Below are 12,700 nucleotides of genomic sequence, written 5' to 3' on the forward strand. Positions count from 1 at the left end.
CTCGCCTCCTAGTCTTTAATAGAATGAATACTCCCTGCGAAGATAGCAGGGGTAATCTACATTATCAGTTGTTTTTATTTAACTTACTTTACTGCACACCGGTCCACGTGCTGAAATGCTAGTAGTGTCTACTGCTCCTCGGCTGTGCCAAGCACAAGCAGCAGCTTCAATATAAGCCTTGGCTGTAGTGTCTCCTTTCAGCAGAGTGCCTGGTTCCTTGACTAGGCCTGCTGCTCACAGTGCTGCTCTGCTCCCTTGTCGCCAGCAAGCAACACTTCCTCTGGCTTTGCATGTTCCTCTAAATCTCTCCACTCGTGCTGGGGTGTGGTGTCTGCACACAGCACATGCACCCAATGCGCATGACAAGTCGGCGGGAGCATGACTTGTCATGATTGGCTGCCGTCTCCCTGCCTGCTACATAGCAACAACAGACACAGGCCCCGGGACCTGCCAGCCGAGGAGTCAGGCAGGCGGCAGCCCAGGGCCACCCCCTCCCTAGGCAGGACCACAATTTAGCAAACAGTTGCAACTTGCAACAAGTAGAAGACACGAGTGAGGCTTGAGCTCAGCCTCAGCTCACACATCCCGGCGGCCAGCCCCACCCCTACGATTTGTTTTGTTCAGTCTACTCTTCTTGATCTTGAAAGAGAGAGTGCAGGCCGAGGCCCCACGCATGGCTGTCTCCTTCTGGCTGGCAGTACCAGGCGTCTGCAGTCATGGCTGGGCGGGGCCTGGGGCGGCACTCAGTGCTTTACTGATGCATTCATCAAAGCAAAGTTAACACTTAGAAAGTAAGTTAAACAATGTGTTTATGAATATGCAAAATACCCTTGCAACATATTGTGATGTAATATATTTTTTGACATACCAATAAAAAGATATTTCAAAAAAATAAAAAGAAAGTAAGTGTTAACTTGCTTTGATGACTGCACAGTGCACATGAAATTATTTAAACCCACGGTGCAGCAGGGCATTGTTTTGGCAACGTTACGTACATGACTGACGGCGACTCAGTCACTTAAGTCAAAACATTAACTGGCCAGTGGCGGCTATATGGAAAATTTACTGCAGAGTCACAGGGAGCTAAAACGGCCCAAGGTGGCTCATAAAACCGGCCCTGGGGCAATCTAAAGTGTCAGTTCCATCGGCCTATAGGCGAGTCCGCCCCTGGCAGGATGACACACTCTGGCTCAGTTTCTTAACACACAGTCAGTTCAAAACATGGATCGAGGCCCACCTGGCCTTCCACTTTAAAGTCTCTTTTTCCAGCTTTCAAAATGTAGTTCAACACAAAGTTCATGCCAGCACCCCTCTGTCGGTCCCAGACCTTTCAAAGCAAAAGTTAAAAACGCTTGCAGGGGTTCCTTTCCCCAAGCTTAATTTACATCCTTTAGGGGTTCCCTTTCCCTAACGTATTACACTTCCGGTCTTCCTCAGCCAGGCTCGGACCATTTCCTGATGTCGAAGACTTTCGAATGTGCATGGCTTTTACTATAGACCCCCGCAGGACCACTTCGACTTTCCTTTCAGTTCACACTCTTGTGTTATTTGCCCCAGTGTTTCTTGGTCGGGGTAGTTCAACGTCATAAGCACCAAAGTTCAACATTCACCTTTTTACCTTCACCTTCCCTCGCGGTTAATTTTGATCACTTTGCTTTTACAGTACATTCACTTTATCGCTACAAACATTTCACCTTTCACTGAAACTTTCAAGTGGGCTACTTCCTTTTGTCGACCACTCAGTTACTCAATATCGCCGGTTTCACAGTTATTGTTACTTCAAAGTTAATTCACATGTCTGCCTTTCTTCGGGTCTCATCTACACACGTGGAGCCTTCAATTGTGCAATATAATGTTGCAACTTCAATCTTTCCTTAACACACACCAGTCTTTCATGTCGGTTGCCAACCGGCTTTGTGTGTTTCTTTCTTGTCTCTACAGGTTTTCCATTCACGGGTCAAGGTTAGTACCACAGGCTTGGCCTCGCCTCCCCAACTCTGCTGTTCACCCAGGAGCGTCACTGGCATCCTTGAAACACAATGCAGCCTTCTTTTTTGGGATTTAGCCTTCTCCACGTGTCTTTTGCAGCCTTTTGGAAGCAACGACCACCCTTTTCTGTCATCCCTCGGTCCGTTGCTCTGCTCCTGTTCTGCTCTTACTCATGTTCCACCCTGCTCAGAGTATGTCTCTATGTTCCTCCTTTTATTCGTGCGAGGAGAGCTAATTGGTATCAGGTGTATGCACTTAAAGTCAAGTGCCTGACTTTGCCCGACCCGATTAGCAGGACATGTCCAATGCAATATCTGAGGGGTAGCATCTTTACTCTCAGTCGCCCTCTTCCTTGGCCCAGTGTTTGTGTAGAAGGGGGGGAGTTGGGAAATTAGAGAATCCTATGAAATAGGATGGGTCATGGGTACGGGAAAGAGGGTAATACTGCGTCTGACCATTGGTCGCCTCACCCCCATCCCTGAAGACCCTTCGCCCAGCTGATCCTCCCATACTGGTCCATCCCCAGGGTCTGACTCCAAAGGCGATGGCCTTGTCCTAGCCACCTGAGAGAGAGAGATATCCCCCGGGGTCTAGTAGGTGAAACACCCTTTGGTTTCTCAAAAAACCCAAGCACGAGAAACACTTTGGAGTCCTCCTGGAGCCAAGCCGTGCAGCCCGACATGCTGAAAGGGAAGCATGCAGCCCGAAACACTGAAAGGAACCACGCAGCCCGACATGCTGAAGGCAAAGCCGGGGCGCGGAAGACAGCGCAAGCAGGAACAAGAGAAGCAGAAGGTCATCTGGAGAGTCAGAGGAACCCGAGCAGGATGCCTCGCAGTCAGCACCCGGAATCAAGGTATGGATGCTGCCTGGGTCCATGGGAGGGGCTGGAACCCAAACAAGGGGAACCAAAGGAGAGTTGGGGACCCAAAACAAGTTGAAGCTAATAATACGTGGGTCAAAGACCACAAAAGGAGTATAAGGACAAACCAATGCACCAGATCAGTGAACACTTGGCAGGAGAGTGAACCAGGTGTCCTGAAAGGCTGATTTACAGGTGTCTGGGACCGAAGGGAATAACAGAAGCTAAGTTGGATCGGGGACCCGAGAGAAGTACCAGCAGAAAGAAAATTGGAAAACGAACTGTGTAACATATCATATGCATAACTGGAGTATACATGAGTTTAAAAACAATTCACAACTGGAACACTGTGGGAAGCGAAAATGCAAGTGTGGCAAAAACAGAACAGTGTGAGATTCAAGACAGTAGAACCCACACCTGGAAACACTGTGGGAAGAGAAATGTGAGTGTGTCAAAAACAGAAAAGTGGCGAGATTCAAGACAGTAGAACCCACACCTGGAAACACTGTGGGAAGAGAAATGAGAGTGTGTCAAAACCAGAACAGTGGCGAGATTCAAAACAGTAGAACCCATGCCTGGAAACACTGTGGGAAGAGAAATGCAAGTCTGTCAAAAACACAACAGTGGTGAGATTCAAAACATCAGACCTACATTTGGGGTGTTCTGGAGGGTATGCATGGGAGGCTGAATATAAACAATGGCTAGATTCAGTGTAACAAACCTACACTTGGAGCACTCTGAGAAGCCCAATAGCAGTGTGATAACTGTCACACTCACCTGTGTCTCTGCAGGTGCGATGGACGAGCCTCCCTTGACCCCAAGTCTACGCTTCCCCTGTTTCACCCGGAGGAATACCTGTCAAATACAAGGTGTACACTCAGACCTGAATTCACCCGATTCCCCTGGGCCCCTCCCTTCTCTTAACTGTGTGCTGTGATGTCCCCCTATAGGCTTACCTTGATCTTTAGTAGGGTGTGCACTCCATCCTGCATTTGCAGGGGTGCGATTCACTCATGTGATTGGTGCCAATGTCTGTAGGCTGAGGTCAGATGCCAAATGCTGTTTTATGCCTTCACAGCGAGGCCGAGAGTTCAAGGCGCCAGTTTCTTCACTGGCTAGAAAGTCCTTCCCACAAGTGAACGTTGCGCAGAGAATGTTGAGTGTCCAGAATTGTCCGTATTGTCTTTATTTTCCGGTATTTTTGTGGGTGAGTAGCGCTGCATGTAGGTTTGCGCAGCGCCTTCAATTCGAGCGCCCCTGGTAATGTCTCTCCCTTTCCCTTGCAGGAGAAATTATGTGGTATTAGCGCCTCGAGTCTGGGTTCAGCGCTACTGGAGACTTGGTGGTTAGGCAAGTTTGCACAGAGGCTTTTGGTAAGTATGCACCACGTAGACAGAGGGAGCGCAGTGAAATAAGTGTCCGCGTTATTGGAGCGAGCGCAATGAATAATGTCTCTTCTTTCTTACAGGGGTTTGTGCGCTCGTGCAACTAACCTGAATTCCAGCGTTGCGGGAAGATTCGGTGAGTATGGGCAGCATTACTGATGTGCGTGTGTTGACGCTGTTCTTCTTTGTTCTTATAGATGCCGGTGTAGAAGTCCCCTCTTGACTGGAGATAGCTGCGGTGTGGAGTAAGAACCAGTTAAGCTGAAGCTGAATGATCCAGAGCGGGTAAGCAGAAGTAGGATGATCCGGAGCAGGTAAGCAGAAGCAGGATGAACCGGAGCAGGTAAGCAGAAGCAGGATGATCCGGAGCAGGTAAGCAAAAACAGGATGATCTGGAGCAGGTAAGCAGATGCTGGCTGATCCAGAGCACGGCAAGTGTGTTGCTGATACAGCTCACAGTAAGCAAAACGAAGTACTGGCAGAATCTTGGGGGTGGCTTATATAGCCAGCCACACCCAAACACTCGAGAGCTCATGAGTTATCACGCACTACCTGTTTGGCAACAGGAAGTGGTAAACAGGAAGTTACTACAATCACTAGGAAGGAATGAAAGGAGGGATTTGTTGTGCGTTCTTTGTGTGCCTATGCCAGGCCTGCCAAGCCTCCACCCAGCTTGCCCCAACTACCTGCCTGATATCCATGACAGAAACTACGGCAAACAGGGTTGGACAACACCCAAAGGAAGGCACCCTTTGCCTGTGCCTTTGTCGGCTGCCCGAGCAAGGCTGCCATGGGAGTTCCTCTTAAGAGACGAAGGTCCTGGGTTACCAGACCCGGAGGAAGGAACACCAGTCTGGTTTCAGGGGGTGGGGTGTGGGAGGAACCTAGGAAGGCCCAAGGGGAATGGAAGAAGAAAGGCACTGGGTGAAACACGGGCAACAACAGTGAAATTAGGGGCAGGGGGAACGAGGCAAAGTGGGAGAGAGGGCCCTAAGGGGAAACTCACCACCACAACAATGGAACCATGAGGAGTCCTCGCAACACACCGGTAACTACTGGGGAAAAAAAGAAATGCTCCAGCCCATGGAACTCACGCATGGGACAATTCCATTTCACCTGAGAATTAAGGTGTAAAAAGAACTGCAGAAATTGGAGAAAGCAGACATTATCGAACAAGCAAGGAAGCCAAAACAGCCAGAGAAGGTACACATTGTGGTAGACATGCAACTGCCTAAAAAGCCGGTCAATGAGAATGTCACCCATCACTAACTCTATATAATATTGTGGCTAACATCCTGGGTACACAACTGTAACACTCACCTGGTATCCACAGGGACGTCACTCAGCCTGTTCTGACCTCTTACAACCTCAAACCCTTCCCTGGAGGCTATTCGACTGGAGACTGGGCCTGAAACACAGGATTGGTAGAGTTTAACTCCCTATTGTCTCTGTGTGCTTGAACCCCTTCTTCCCCGGGGTCCAACCCTTCCCGTTGATTCACAGCTCACCTTGTTTTCTTGGATAGTGTGCCCTCCGCCCTGCCTTCAGCGCAGGGGCGCGTTGATTGATGCGGGCTCGTTGCTGCCTAGTTACTTCACTGGCAAGAGTCTGACAGGTAAGTATAATGAGTCTTTTGAACAGTTCTCTAACTTCATTCCTTAGATGATGGCCGGCGTCCGGGGATGGCGGCGTGCTGCTGAGATGAGTAGCGCTGAAGGTGATTGAGGGTGCGATGCGCGATGCACCCCTTTCATATTTGCATCAAACTGAGTTATTTTTCTGTGTCTTTTAGGTGCCGCAACGTTTTCAGCGTGGATGCCGGTTATGAAGAACAAATGCGGTGGGTAAGCGCAGTATGCAGCGCCTCTAGATGTTTCCACACTAACCTGGAGTGTCTTTTCCCTCTTGCAGATGGATGAGAAGTTCCGGAGACAGAGTTCCCTCAGAGCGGCTGGGATTCAGGTAAGCGTTTGAAGCTCATACAGTATTTAAAATACGCGAAGATTTGCAGAATGCTTACTAATGCCTTTATTCTGTTCTTTTCCCTTTTCCTTAGGAAGTGGCGTGCCGGGATGGGAATGACACCGCCGAAGATGCCCGCAGAACAGAAGGAGCGATGACTGATCGGCAGAAGCGCCGCAAGGTAAGGCTGTTCCTAACGGTGTTTTTGTTCTTGCAGGAGATAAGCGCAGAAGAAAGATGCAGGCCTACTGGAGACCGATCCGAACACGGTGAGTGTCCCGCTGCATGTGCAGAAAACGCAAAGCATGTTTCTCAGCCTGGGTGTGGCTTAAATGGTCTCTGGGTATCCCAGGTGCCTCCACTCCCAAAAGACTAGACCGCACATGCAGTTCTGGGAACCGAAATATGTGGGGGCATCCATCTTGTCCCCATCAATGCACTACAAGTCCAATCCCCAATGTTATCCTATGGGAGTGAATGAGTCTGGTGCCACAAGCGCCAAGTCTGACTCCAAGTGAGTCTTTGGTGGGATGGAGAGGCCCTTGAGGGCCATGTAGGTGATTGTGGCCTGGCTCCAGCCCGACATCTTGGAGGGCTGGGGACATGAGGGGCAGGAATCATGACAACAACACATCTCCAAATTAGACCTCAAAGCAAGCTACCAACAAATTCCTGTACACAGAAACCCTCAGTATATCACCACGTTTTCAGCACATATAAAAGAATTTTGGGATTTCAGTAGCTACCAAGGTTTTTCAAGACATTTGAGGAGTTTGGGTCAGAATGCCTGAAGTAATCAATGTTAGCAATTATATCTTGGAGTTTGCACTCTCCATTGCAGACCATCACTGCCGCTTATACCAGTTCCTTCAATGGCTTTGAGAGCAAGGTGGCCTCCTGAATAAAACAATCTGAATTTAACAAAGGACAACTTGAGTTCTTCAGTAGTGTTTTCAACAGTCCTGGCATCTTTGTTGACTTGCAAAAGATAGCCAATATCAAATCTGCTACTCAACCCCAAAATCAGTTGGAAGCATGTAGCTTTCTAGGAATGGTTAATTATTGTGGCAGGTTCATTCTGAATATGGCCTCCCTTACAGAAGTGCTTTGCCTACTTACATGGACATCAGAATCTTGGGCACGGGGCAGATCCAACAAGAATAATTCCAAGCCACAAGCGATGTCCTGGCTGCTGACACTAAAAATGTCAATTTCTATCTAGAAACACCCACTAGTACACACCAGATGCCATAACCTTGAAGCACGGCTCACCTAAATGGACCCCCATGGAGTGGTAGTTCAAGCTGCACATGCCAGCAGAGCTTTGTGTAAGGAAGGTATGGTATCAAAGTAAGACAGACACAAGTGACCACAGTTCAAGGGTGTTTAATGAACTTTATCAGGGGTGTGAAAAAAGCCTATCTAAACCTAAATCTAAGATGGGAGCAAACTACGACCATCAAATAATAATAATAAAGTCCTAGTGGAGTCTAGTCAAATAAAGAGGGCCTTTACTGAAAGAACGATTGCCAATCCATACCGCTAAGCTACAAATAGTGTGGGATAATGGTCACAAAAAGAAAGAAGCATTTACAAAAATGATAAGTCAGGATGTTTAGGCTGTTGGTCTCCCTTCCCCATGTTTTTAGGAGGGGACAAAGTGGGTCATTCGACCACAGCACACTCTTTGACTTCTTCAGCACGAGGTCACAGTTCCTTTTACCAACGTATGCGAACTCACACAGTTGAAACAAGAAAATAGACTTGCCGAATGCAAATGGAACAAAACCCCTACAGATGAAAATAGACTAATCTGGAAAAATATTGAAAAAGAATACAGGGATAAAATGACCATTGCTAAAAAACAAATCTACAATGTCGAAATTGAGGAGTCGCCGAATAATACAAGGAAACATTTTGAGATCCTGAAAACTATGGAAACATCTCATCTTAAATCAGAATTGGTTACCCTCACTCTTGAAGACTGTCTCAAAGTCCAACAAGCCTTCTCTGATAAAATTACGAATGGACACAAGAAAATGATGGCTTATCCAGCTTCAGCTTTTGAACCTAACATAACTAAACTCTCCCTATGCGAGTAGGCCATGCTCGTTGATTTCTCCACTATTTCTGTTCAGACAATGGAGGAAGTCCCAAAAAAGATGCGTCCCATTTCCTGTAGTGGTGATCTCCTGACGGGTAAAATCATATTCAGTAATGCTCATATTTTTGCACCTTTCTTGACCCGTTTCTCTAATGCCACCTTCCGCTATGGCACCATCCCCAAAGAGGCCAAAAGGGTTGCAATATCCCCCTTGTTGAAAAAGGGCAGTCTGAATCCAAAAATCTTTGCCAACTACATACCCATTACTAATGTTACTTTCTTTTTGAATGTTGTGGATCGTGTAGCCATGATACAGTTACAAAAACACTTGGAACAAACAAACATTCTACATCCTCGTCAGTCTGATTTTAGAGAGCATCAGGACACTGAAATTGCCCTCTTAGATCTTCAGAGCCAGATGCTGGACTACATGAACAGGAGCAAGGCAGGCCTATTAATACTTCCTGACTTATCGGTGGCCTTTGATCTCCTGGAACATGTAAAATTCCTTGCCACATTGTCTATGACAGGCCATAGCTCCCCATTAGCAGTGAAGTGCCTGGAGTCTTTTCTGTCAGGCAGAGTGTCTAGAGTTTGCTGGAGCCAAGCATCCTCAGTGTCCATATTGTCCACCTGTGGAGTTCCACAGGGAGCTTGCCTGTCCCCTACACTATTCAACATTTATCTTCGCCCTTTGTGTGACATTCTTGCTAAAGCAGGAGTCAAGTTCACTAATTATGCTGATGATACTCATCTATTGGTGGAACTGAGCGGTGATCACAACGAGGATTCAAAAACGGTACAGAACATATACCTGATCATAAAAGATTGGATGATCCAACACTGGCTATGTTTTAACAGTGGAAAAACTGAAACATTGATTTTTGGATCCCCACAAGCAAGGCTGAAACTGGGGCAGGCATACAAAGACTTTACAATTGATGGTCATCTCATAAAAAGTTTAGATCGGGTTAAAACCTGTGGGGTGATAATGGATAAATCCTTGAGCGCCGCTACACACGTTGCAAATGTCATCAAAAAACCACAATACCACCTTAAAGTCCTCAGATTGGTCAAGCCATGTGTCACCAATAAGAACTGCTAGACCTTTGTCAGAGGCATAGTTATGCCTCGAATTGACTACTGTAATGCCTTACTAGGGGGAGAAAGTAAAAACTGCACACAAAAACTTCATGTTTTCCAAAATGATGCAGTTGGCATCATCAAAGGCGTAGATAGACGAGAACATATAACTAAGGCTAGGAGGGAACTTTATTGGCTACCAATTAACCGCAGGATCTCTTTAAGATCCTGACCCTGGCACACAAATGTTTATATGGACATGCTCCTAATTACCTGAAAAATGGTCTTACCCCCCAATCCTTAGGGAGATCAACTAGATCCAACAGCACCCTTTGCCTCATCTGCCCAAGGATCAAAGGAAGCCGGGGAAGAGGTTGCTCCTTCCCGGTTTTGGCTACTCTAGCCTGGAACGACCTCCCAGTAGAAATGCACTTAGAGAAGAACCTCCAAACTTTCCAGAAAAGGCTAAAGATGCACTTATTTGAATAAATAGACTTCCTTACTCCCCATGAATATTTCTGTGCCATTTTATATTCGCTAGACCCTCCCCTGTACATAGTTTTTAGCATTGTCTGTCTTTTGTCTTTCGTTATATGTGCGCCCTTATGCCTGCGGGCTACGACGCATTATAAGCGCAACATAACATCACAGCCTTTTGTGACTGCAGGTGAAATCTCTGTTATCTCGTGAAACATTAGGGGACTGAGTGGACCAGTTAAAATGAAGAAAGTCTTGACCTATCTGCACAGATACAGACTAGATTTAGTTATACATCAGGACACACACCTATTAGAAGTGACTACAAACTACAACCAGAGTAAGGGGGGAAACCTACTGAGATTTGAAGTTGCACTGCCCCTTAACCTAGGGGGTTGCTATTCTGGTCAAGGGAAGTCTATGATTTTCAATTTGGACAGTATTGAGCATATACATCCCCTAGATAACTAGGTAGGAGATGTGCTGGCCCAAGTAACTAGGAATTGTGCTGTTGGGTGATTTGATGAGTATGCACCCCTAACTCTGCTTTTAGGGTCTTCTCTAAGGAGTTGGCTTCTGCCTTATCTGGCCTGAACAGTACAAACTTACTTCTGGGAGGGACTTCAAACTTGTGTTAGATAGTGGATTTGATTGCTAACATAATGGTCTTCATATTTAGGTTAGGAGTGCATTGTCTTTCTAACAGTTCAGCCTGCTTGATACATGGAACATTTGCATTAGTCAGATAGGCAGTACCATTTTATTCCCCAGTCTATGATTCGTTCTCTAGGATAGTTTTGAAGAGAGGCAGATGAATGTGGCCCTCGTTGCGCTGGTCCCTCCCTCATCTCGACGTTACAGGAATGAAAGGTGTACATCGCTCCTGGCCCCCTGTTCTCCATCACCACTGTACCGCAGACACGTGAAACGCTATTCACTCAGACAACCATGTCATAGAGGAGGTAAACTTGCAGACTTTTTAGATTAATAGAGAAACAAATGTTGATGAAAGGACAGAGACACGCCACATCAGACTGAACATGACCGAAAGGTAGCTCAAACAAGCCTCCAGAGGACAGGGAAGGTATGACACCTGCATGTATAAAGGCTAAAAATCCTTGTAAGTGTTGAGCAGGAAAATAAAGCCTGTGGAAAAAGAAGAAAGGTAGAGGTGGAGAAAACAGAGGGAAACAGAGGAGAGGGCAACAAGAAAGGCTGCAGAGGAAAAGGAGAGACATGTGCAACTGAGGAGGGAGAAGAGGAGAAATGTGACTGAGAGAATTATCAAAGAACGATGGTGCAGAGAGGAGGCAGAAAGACTTAGAAAGCTGGAGCAGGAAAGAGAGAGAAGTAGAGAGAGATGCCTCAAGGAGGTGGATGACATAATGAGGGTTTCCAGTCTTTCAGACGAAGAAGGGCAAGCAGGAATACGAAGGAGGATTGGGACTGTCATATCCCACAGGAAACGGTGGTCATTGTGGCATCGTTGGTCCCGTGCTCGTGTGGCATCCATCTTTCCTTCCAATATGGCGGCGGCAAGTGCCTGCTGTGCTCCAGTCTTGCAAGGCATAGCTTGCCGTGACGATCCACCCCCTTTGCAGGAACCCGCTTTTATTCCTCCCGGAACAACGCTTGGATGCGTTGCTACTGTTTGTAAACAACGCTCCGTACGTTCGCTTCTAGGCTATCCTGAACCCTTGTCTCTCTATTCTTCCCTTTTGCACCTTATAACTTTGCTTCCTTCTTTCAGAACCCAACATTTGCTATCGAGCCGACACATAACATTTCCCGAGACGTCTTGGCGAACGTGAACTTCTGTGTCATGATCTCTGCTTCCAAAAGGTCAGGGTTTTCCCAACTCCCTTGGAAGCAGATCCATAACCCAGCTTCCGAGTGCCAACCAGTCCCAATTGGGACATTTTGGACCCAGTCCTGGCGCCAGTGGCACCAGGCTCATAAATATGCCCAGTCCCAGCGCTGGAAGCGCCGGGCTCATAATGCTTGGGTGGACTTACCTGCAGCAGACCATGCTGCTTACTTGCTTGCCAGTTGAGCCTCTGATCCTCTTCTGTTTGGAACTACTTTTCCTGTTGGGTGGGGCAGGAGCCACTCCCTAGGTTCAGAACACTGGAACTCTTCTGGAAAGCAGGAACTCTTTTCTTACCTAGGCGTGGCTGTGGAAGGAGACACCTAAGCACTACAGGAGGCTATTTAAACCACACCCGATGGATGAATCTTGCTTTGCGTTATTCTGCATCCTCTGCAGCAGAACGCTCATCGTGTCGTCTGCATCTGATCCTGGGCCTAAGGAAAAAGGCTTACCATCCTGAATCCAGTCTTCAGCAACACCTATAAAGACAAGAAAGAACAGGTTAGCATTACGGTCTTCAGTGACAGCGCTTCACTTACCTGGTCCATCGGCTGTCACCAACGCCTCGCGCTGCATTCCGGCATCTGAAAGACAAAGGCTTACCTACTCTTCGTGCGCTCCGGAGGTCTTCGCACTGCATTCCAGCATCTGAAAGACAAAAGCTTACCAACTCTTCGCACGCTCCGGAGGCCTTCGGCACTGCATCCCGCATCTGAAAGACAAAACAAGGTGCGTTTAAAGACATTGGGGAACTTTAATACTCACGTGCCATTACTCCTTTCCACATCTAACCCAGTGGGTATTCCGGCACCCTGCAGCCGCTCCGAACTTGTACCTGCAAAATAAAAAGACAGTTAGAGCGCATCGTGAAGCAGGCAACAAGCGCTTACTTACGTGCCTCCAGGCGCTTCTATTCATCACACGGGCTCCATCTTCAACTCACTTCCGCCCGTCATCCGCCATCGCCG

This window comes from Ambystoma mexicanum, chromosome 10 (assembly GCF_040938575.1).
Source record: "Ambystoma mexicanum isolate Mex_15411 chromosome 10, UKY_AmexF1_1, whole genome shotgun sequence".
NCBI classification, from domain to species: domain Eukaryota; kingdom Metazoa; phylum Chordata; class Amphibia; order Caudata; family Ambystomatidae; genus Ambystoma; species Ambystoma mexicanum.